The following is a 6,860-nucleotide window of genomic DNA, read 5'->3' as shown; positions in this document are numbered from 1 at the left end:
TGCTTGAAGAGTTTATTTCAGAAATAGGAAGATGGTCATTAGAATTTGCAAGAACTGCTCCCATTGCTACCTTGGTGGAGGGGCTAAGGGTTGCAGAGGCACACATAACAAGACCTCCTAAATCATTATCTTGCACCTTTGTCAATACCCACAGGTCCATGGTAGGGGACACAGACACTTCAGGGGGGTAATTGCCACTTATGTGGATGTTGAAACAGCTTGGGAGCAGAGACAAGCTTTACCTTTTCTTACAGGTGGGCAGCACAGTCCCAGGGAGATAAAGGGCGCTGTTTGATGCCAGCTTTTAGGCAAAAGCACGCACTAAGCTCAGACAGCTTTTGCACTTTCTCCAACACTCTCTCACTGGAAATGCCTCTTTCAGCTAATATACGTTGCAGATAGTTTAGCTCTAGTTTTGCTGTATGGCCTTTTACAAATTCAATTACAAACCCTCTTTTCTTACCGCAGTTGGAATTGTTCTCAGCCTAATATCATATTTGTCAGGGTTTTGTTTTGTTCTCCTTGCAGCCCAAGATGTCCTTGTTCTAAGTCGTAGCATCTTCTCTGCCTCATGGCCCTGCTACCTTTGCGTGGAACACTTCTGCTGCTCTAAAGATACCAAAAGGTTTTAATTACAATTAATCCAAGTAATTTCTACAGTTTCTAGCTGCAAATAAACAGCCTGTTTTGGATAATGAAGGTAATGGTTTGCATTTCAACTCTACTTCTAACCTCTGATTTTTGCTTGTAATATTTTATGTGGTTAAATCAATTTTTTCTGCCATTGAATGTAGTCTTTCTTTTTTAAAACTCAGTTGTAAAGCATGTGTTTCATCATATCCTTGTTACCCTAGGACATGCCTGATGTAGTTAAACTAGGCTGTAGTCATGCTCTTTTTTCAGAGGAGGCTGGAATTGATTGGAGAAATTATTGTTGTTGCCTCCAATTGCTGTCAAAGAAAGCAAATGTTATCAGTTTATTAAAAGCCAGGTGAAAACAAGAGATGTCAAGAGATAACTGTTTAAGACAGCAAAGTCAGATGCATTTTGTGACCTAGTGTATGAGCTGCATGCACTGAGACAGTGCAGTAGTGTGATATGTAATATTACAAATTAATATTTGTAATTACAGTAGTTGTAATTTTTGTGTACTGAAATTGGGTGGGCAGGAGGAGACTCTGGGGCTGCCTGAGCTGTCTGTGACTGTCAGCAGCAACTAGCATGGGTCCTCTCTCTCCGAAGAAGGTGATGGGAGATGCCCCTGGGCCAGAGAGGTCTGCTAGCTTTCTTCTTGTGAAAGCTTAACCCATGTTCTCTGGGCAAAGGCAAAATTTCCAGTTCCCACAGGCACGTGGCTATACGCAAAACAGCGAGAAGCTTATGAAAAGGGATCTCTTGACAGCATGGGGAGTGTCTTTCAGATGTGGATGTATTCTCAGAAGATACAGTGTGGCTTACCGTATTGTGTGCTTGGTTCAGGACACATTTGTTCTGGAGTTACAACCCTTCTGTATGGCCATAGTTACCTCCAGGCTATAAGTAGGCTATGTCCACTGGCTGGCTGCTGAGCCTTATGCTGTTAAACATACACTTTATTTCTAGAGTCGCTCTAAATGTGCTTTACTAGGGCAAAGTGACTTTTCTATGTTGGGAAATAACTGTGATTATTTTAATTATAAGAAATACAATGTGTATCATCAGTACAAACTGACTTAAGCCAGCCAAGGAGTTATCATTATAGAGTATTTTCATTTAGGTCACTTAAAACCTTGATTAATTAAATAGTACTATGTGATTTCTTTCTAAAATTTAATCCACAGTCCAGATTCTTGATTAAAATATACACAATTTCAATCAGGTCCTCACAGTGATCACACCGTGGTTTTAAAAGCAGAGTCCTCAGATGTCACTGCTGTTGCCTTGAATTGTTCTTCATTGCGTGTTGCTAAAATTGCCCTTTGAACCCTGCCACAAGCATTACTGCAGTACCCTGCACCAATTTCAAAACATCTGTTTTTATTGTTCCACTGTGCTGCTACATGCTCCTGTTTGGCTTTGTTTTGTACATGGGCAAAGTCACAAATACAGCCTGGAAAGAGAAGGGAGAAGGGGATACTGTTCATCCAGTTTGGGGGTCACATATGAATTTAAGCCCTGGGTGGCATTATATTAATTTGAGTATTTCTGAGTTGCTGGTAGATGGCATCTTCTGCTGTAATTTCATTAGATTTGTGTCTCTGCAGAACCTTTAGCTCTATAATGCTTGACCACAAATTGCTTCTGTTCATCTTTGGTAACCTTCAGTAGCTTCTTGGCCAGGTCCTAGCTGCGGTAGTGAAGACAGCTGCTGGCTGCTCTGTGAAATGCAGCTCCCCAGTCCCTTCATGATTCCCAAGTATGATGCTTGTTAGTGGCCCTTTTCCCATGGAGATGACAGGGAGCAGGCTGCTACTGCATGGCTTCACTTATAAAGCATCAGTGTTCCCTTTGAGCTGCCCAGGCAGTGGCAGTACTAATAGAGAGGAGCAGGGCTGTGTCCACACAACACAATATGCAGTGGAAAGCTGCACATGCCTTTTGGAAGCAATCCTAACAGAAAAAGGGAAGAAGAGAAATAGGGAATTTCTAAACACATTTTTACAATTAAAATGCCAAATTCAGAGCCCATATGAGCAATAAAGTATTGCATGTGTGTATCACTTTAAAGACCTGCCTAACTCCCTTTTCCACAACAGAACCATTAACTCCTTTTTTTTTTTTTTTTTAAAGCCAATAATCAATGAGTGCCTAATTTGTTACACTGACATTTTTGCTGGTTTCATCTGAATGATTTAATTAACAGCAAAATGTTTCCTTTCCAGATGTGAGAGTGGAGGGGGGGTCTCAGTAGTCAGATAAGTTTTGACCTTTGTTGAGAAAACATTTAAATGAGGTTAAGCCTCAGAATCTTGTTGATTGAAGATCTGGTGTCTGCTCTGACAGATCAGATGGGCCTGGGAATGCATTACCTGTGGCTTCCAGAGGATGTCTAGGCAGTGCCTTGGCTCGGTGGTCTTGGCAGGGCAACTGGGAAGTGGCCAAAATGGGGAGTGGAGGGTGTAAAAATAAAGCAAACTCCACCCTGCATCCTTTTCCCTGACTCCGAGGCATCACTCTGTCTTAATCTGTAGAGTGGCAACTTGTCCAGGAGTCCCTGGGACCTGCACTCTGCTAATTGAAGTGCATTTGGATCAAGGCTTTCTCAGAGTGAAGTGCAGCTTTTCTTTATGAAGTATCATCTCTAATGCACCTCGTGTGAGCTAGGGACACAGTGAAAAGAAGAGAACAGAAATATTATCAAGGTACACCTAGAGGTATAGCACTTGCTTTAATTGCTTCTGGAGCTCTTCACCTGGGCCTCATCAATAGGGCTAATTCTTGAAGGAATGAGAACATAGGCAAGTGCAGAAGTGTGCTCAATTTATTTCCCACAAGAGATGGCTGAGTTGTTTTCCCTTTGTTATGAAGATTGATAAGAGCAATTGGATAAAGCCTGGGCTGCTACTTAACCACCCTTTGATCCTCCTGTAGTTGGGTGGAGGCTAGCTGCCAAGCTGAGATGCTAGGGTGCACTGTGGCAACACCCAGGAGGGAAACAGGGACCTGCGGCTTTTTCTTTCTGATGATGTGGCAGCACTTGAAGATTTAACCAATAGGTGCAGTTTAGATGGATTAATGCAAGATAATTTTAGATTATGGAAAACTTGCAGTGCAAAAGGGGGACAAAGGAAATGTTTTATAGTTGGGGATGGGAGTGTGCAAAGAGATCTGCTAACATATCACAAGGAGTCAAAGCAAAATTGAGGAGCATGTGCAGGTATCCCCTGTTGCTGTGGGTCAGCCTCCTTCTCATTTATCACACCATTTACATGGACCCAAGGGACAGAAACTCTCAGATCAGTAAAATAACCAAAGATGCCTCTTTGGGCATCTTCAGACGCCTGCCTGCTCACTGTGGACTACCCTGCAAGCACTACAGTGCTCCTCAACCAAGTCCAGGCTCAGCTTGCATCTAGCAAGCCTGGGTGCCTTCAACTCCAAGCCATCTCCTTAGGCATGTTCCTAGTGCCAGCCTTCCTGTGGGTCCCTCACTTAGGGGCCCATCATGGGTCTGAGGATCCATCCTAGCCCAAATGTGTCCTGGGGTAAAGGTTGGACTTGATGATCTTAAAGGTCTTTTCCAACTGAGTTGATTCTATGGCCACATTGACCTCTTAGCTGGATCATTTTCAAAGGCAGATATCTGGAGCACAGCAACTACAATGCCTGTGGGACTACACATTCAGTTTGTCTCTTCTGTGGCAGATCCCGGCTCTTCCTTGTAGTATACTCTTCTTTATACTTTCCTTAAGTCCTAACTAGACAGTGCAACCTCAGTAAAAATTTGCAATGTTATCCCTGAGAAAAAATAAGCAGTATCTTATCTGCATTTTGCCATGGTTTTGGGTAAACGAGTTTGAAAACAGTTAGAGTAGCAAAGCCAATTGATTGTGTCCACCACAGGTGAGAGAAAGTGACTCAAGTGATGCTTTGCACCTTGACCCTTGTCCTGATAATTAACAGGTATGCAACTCAATCCATCGTCTCTCCTCACATCTGTTGTACAATGATCACATGCCTGTGCTTGTTATTGTAGAACTGTGTGGACAAGTTTGATTTTCGGATTTTAAATGACCCTGTTAAAGATAATTTATTCAGCGGAATGCAATAGCTGCCATCTGCAGCATGCTCAGCTGTGAAGGCAGCCTGAAGTGCAGGACTCTGCTGATAGTGCATCACAATGTCCATGGCAAAAGTAATTCCAGCTGTGGCCAGGGAGGAAACACAGACCTGGATTTCTTTCTAAACCCCTTCAGCCAACATCTCCTCTATGCGAAACCCACAGCTGCTGGCTGATGGTTTGTCCTGCCTCAGCAGCAATGTCCTCAGGAGGCTGCGTCCCCACTTGGCATGTCTTGGTGCCACCCAATAGGCTGTGAGTAGGACCATGTGCAATGAATAGGTCACTCCACCAGAAACGTCACGGGCTGTGGTCTCCGCAGTGCTGGCTGGATGGCACAACTTCTCCATCACTGTCCTTTGGGTTTATCCATGTGCCCATGGATGAGCACCACCAGGAAAGCTTTTTGGTTGTGGTTTTTTTTCTTAATGACTTCATCCTCATCTTCTACCAGCATTCTGCTGTGACTACTTTTCCTTTTAAGTGTCTTACATTGGTATATAGCTATTTATAGTGCCATTTTCTGCTTTCCCAACAGTGTAAATCAAGATTAATTCCACAAAAGTTTATGAAGTGAAGGTGTAAAACAGACTGATAAGAGATTCAGGCCATTATCGTTGGGTTTGTTCACTTGTTTGTTTGAAATTATGTGTGTTGCTATGGAATGATAAAACTCAGAGATTCGAAGGCAGGTTCACTGCAAAATACAATTCAGAAGGGTTTTGACTTCTCATAATACAGCAAAACAAACACAGCGGTTAATATTTTATTGTGGAGCAGTCTTACAGACTTACAGAGTTTGGAGAAGGGAAAGGAAATAAATGAAGCAGAGGAGGAGGGGGAGAATGGAAGTTTCACTACCCACTTTTGAAGGCAGCAATGGCAAAACCAGGGTGCTATCATAAAATTTTGCTGATTTCCCCAGCACCTCCTTTAAGCAATTGCAGTGCCAACACTTTGGTTCCTTGAATGCAGAGATACTTCTCCTGAGGAACTCCAAGCTGTTGACTGGGTTTGCTCTTGCACAAGTAAGTTTATAAATTGAAATAGTAGGATTCAGTGTTCTGTGACTGTAATAATCTCACTGTTTACATGTATACACTTAATCAGTAATTTATAGTAATTTCAGAGTGACTAATGTACTACTGTCTTTGTTTCTGTTAGAGAATGTCAGGTGCTCTGCAAAGTCAAGGCCAGGAAAAGGCAGATTTTAGGATTGCTTGTGGCTTCTCGTGTGTATGATCACGACAGAGTGTTTAGTTACATGACTGTAGTGTTTTTTCTCCTTGGCTGGGTAGAAAGTAGGTGGTACCTGGGTATCAACATGATATTTTGGTATTTCCTTCTTCCTTCAGTGTGTGGTTCCAGGACATTTCCACCTGGATGTCAGATGGACTGCTGACAGATGTTGACTTTGGTGCTTGTATCTATGGTGAGTCCCTTTTCTTTCAATATACAGGGGATGCAGAGCAGCAGTGGTCTTTCTGGTATGCATCTAACTCATGTGCAAGGTGCCCTCCGGGGTCTGCACACCCATAAATACTCTTGGTTCCTAATGCCCTGGGATTGGATCCATGTTATCACCAACCACAGGATCGAGCCATGCTTTAAAAACTTCAAATGGCTTTACATGGAGAACCTTTGGTGGGTCGTTCTCCACAGGCCCAGCTGGCATCTCTCTCTCCACCAAAGCCACGTCAGTGCTGAGCGCTGGCTGGAGTTCTGCTTATAGATCTGCCCTAAGCAGAGCAAGAAGTTGCAGAGTTGTGCTGGTATCTCTATAGTCTTGGGGTAGATACACAGCCAGAGGATGAATGTCTCTGCTGCAGTCTTTACCTAGCAGAGGGAAAAGGAGCCTTGATTCATGCCAGGCACCAGACCTTTGCAAGAGACACCCAGCATGGTTCAGTCCCAGTGCTCTCCTAAATAACCACCTTCTGCTGGGGGTGGTATTTCACTCTGTGGCACTGAGCACATCCATGCCTTTGTACTGCAGGGACCGATGAGCCTAGCCCAGCCCCATGGGCCATGCAAAGCATCTTTCTTGCACCCAAAAGGGGCTTTTGCATTATTCCACTACCTTCCCCTCCGCCCCCCCCCC

This window comes from Nestor notabilis, unplaced genomic scaffold (assembly GCF_000696875.1).
Source record: "Nestor notabilis isolate BGI_N333 unplaced genomic scaffold, ASM69687v1 scaffold20127, whole genome shotgun sequence".
Classification (NCBI taxonomy): domain Eukaryota; kingdom Metazoa; phylum Chordata; class Aves; order Psittaciformes; family Psittacidae; genus Nestor; species Nestor notabilis.
The sequence above is the reverse complement of the archived record's forward strand: the minus strand, read 5'-3'. Positions refer to the sequence as shown.